Below are 2,202 nucleotides of genomic sequence, written 5' to 3'. Positions count from 1 at the left end.
TATATATGTATATATATATGTATATATATATGCAAATATACATATAAATAAAAATGTGTGTGTGTGTGTGTGTGTGAGTGTGTGTGTGTGTGTGTGTTAGTAGCTTATGTTTGTATTTGTGCCTCTGTAAATGTGCGAGTACGTTACGCTAATAAGCACCAATTTGGAAATATGAGGAAAATGTCATAGAGGATGGCCTTCAAATATTATTCATTTAATATGGTCGTTGTTGTTGCTGTTGTTGTTGTTGTTGTCCTTCTTCTAGTTATTATTGTTGATGATGACGATGATGATGATGATGATGATGATGATGATGATGATGATGACGTTACTTCTAATATTGAGGGAGAGGAATGGGAAAAATATGATAATGGCATTGATTATTAGTGACGTTTAAAAATTTTTAATATCTAATCCCGGTAAAGTTTTTTTTAATTTTTTCGAAGTACACATCCATATACTTGTAAAAGCACACGCACGCATAAGCACACAAGCACACTCATACACACATACATTACTTCTCTTATGTAAGTATATACATATATATATACATTCGTATACACATATGCTTATATATACATGCAAAATATATACATATATAAATGCATAAATCCATATGCCTCTAAATGCATAAATAATATACGTGTGTCATTTATATATATGTAAAGGTATATATACATACATATATATGTATGTATGTATGTATGTATGTATGTATGTGTGTGTGTATGTATATATGTATGTGTATATATATATATATATATATATATATATATATATATATATATATATATATATGTATATACACATACACATGCACATATATATACATACTGGAGATACACATGTGTTAGTATTTATTCATATTTATATATATATGCACGCATGTGTGTATATATATATGTGTGTGTGTGTGTGTGTGTATATGTATATGTATATATACATATGTATGCCTGTATATATATATATATTTATATATATATATATATATAGATATATATACACACACACACACACACACACACACACACACGCATATATATATATATATATATATATAGCCTTTGACTAACCTTTACATCTGAAACCAGTTTTACGCTGTAACTAATTAGGTTTTCCAATTAGCAATCTTTGACATGACCTTTTTTATATTTCATTTTTTAAGCACCACCTCCACAACACCTCACGTCTCTCGCCAATACCAACCATTCACCTTCAAAACCCACCACCGAAAACACATGCATAACCACGTTTGCCAAACCATCTTGTCTTCTAGCTTTGAACTAGTGCAATTAAAGACGGGTGTAGGTTGGGTGTTTTAACTGTACTGAATGTCACTAAATTGCCTGTTAATTCGTGCTGTTTGTCCCGGATCAGGTTCAATTAGAACTGCTGACCAGAAATTCTAGATTCCAACGATGTTAACTAAAATAGCAGCAATAAAAAGACCTTTAATCTTTAATTGTATCGGCCTTTAACATCTTCGTTTTCTTTTTTTTCTTATTATTACTCTCCTTCTTTCTCTTTTCCTTTTTATCCTTCGTCCTCTTCTCTCCCTTTTTTTAATTATTTTTAATATATTTTTTTTTCGTTCTTCTTTTTCGCATTTCCTCATTGCTTTCTTCATCTTATTATCATTCTCTTGAGTAATCGTTAGCATGCTGGACAAAATGCTGGCGGTATTTTGTCTGACTTTATGCTCTGAGTTTAAATACCACCGAGGTTGACTTTACCTTACGGGGTCGATAAAATATGTAGAGGTTGAGCACTCGGGTTGATGTAATCGACAAGTTCCGTCCACCAAAATTTCAAACCTCTTGCCAATAGTAGAAAGGATTATTATTATTATTATTATTAGTTTTATTATTATTATTTTATGTTTAACTTTTGTTTTGCATTTGTACAAGTTGGATCCAAGTCTCACCCAGAGACCTCAAGAGAAAACAAGTTAGAAGTTCATGTAGGTGGTATGCCTAGGGTACCATATATTTGGATTTGTACATAGTGTTGTTCTAGAGAATGTTTAAGAAACCATAAGAAAATTATGTGTTTGCTTTAAAATTTGAGATCACATAGACAGTATTTTATGTAGGATATGGGCAGTTCCCATGAGCACTACCTTTTGAACTTCAGCCATTTTGGGGTTTCCTGGTATCTGAGCTAGGTAGTAATCAACCCGTTTCGCTGTCATTCCCAGGGCAC

This window comes from Octopus bimaculoides, chromosome 5 (genome assembly GCF_001194135.2).
Source record: "Octopus bimaculoides isolate UCB-OBI-ISO-001 chromosome 5, ASM119413v2, whole genome shotgun sequence".
Classification (NCBI taxonomy): Eukaryota; Metazoa; Mollusca; class Cephalopoda; order Octopoda; family Octopodidae; genus Octopus; species Octopus bimaculoides.
The sequence above is the reverse complement of the archived record's forward strand: the minus strand, read 5'-3'. Positions refer to the sequence as shown.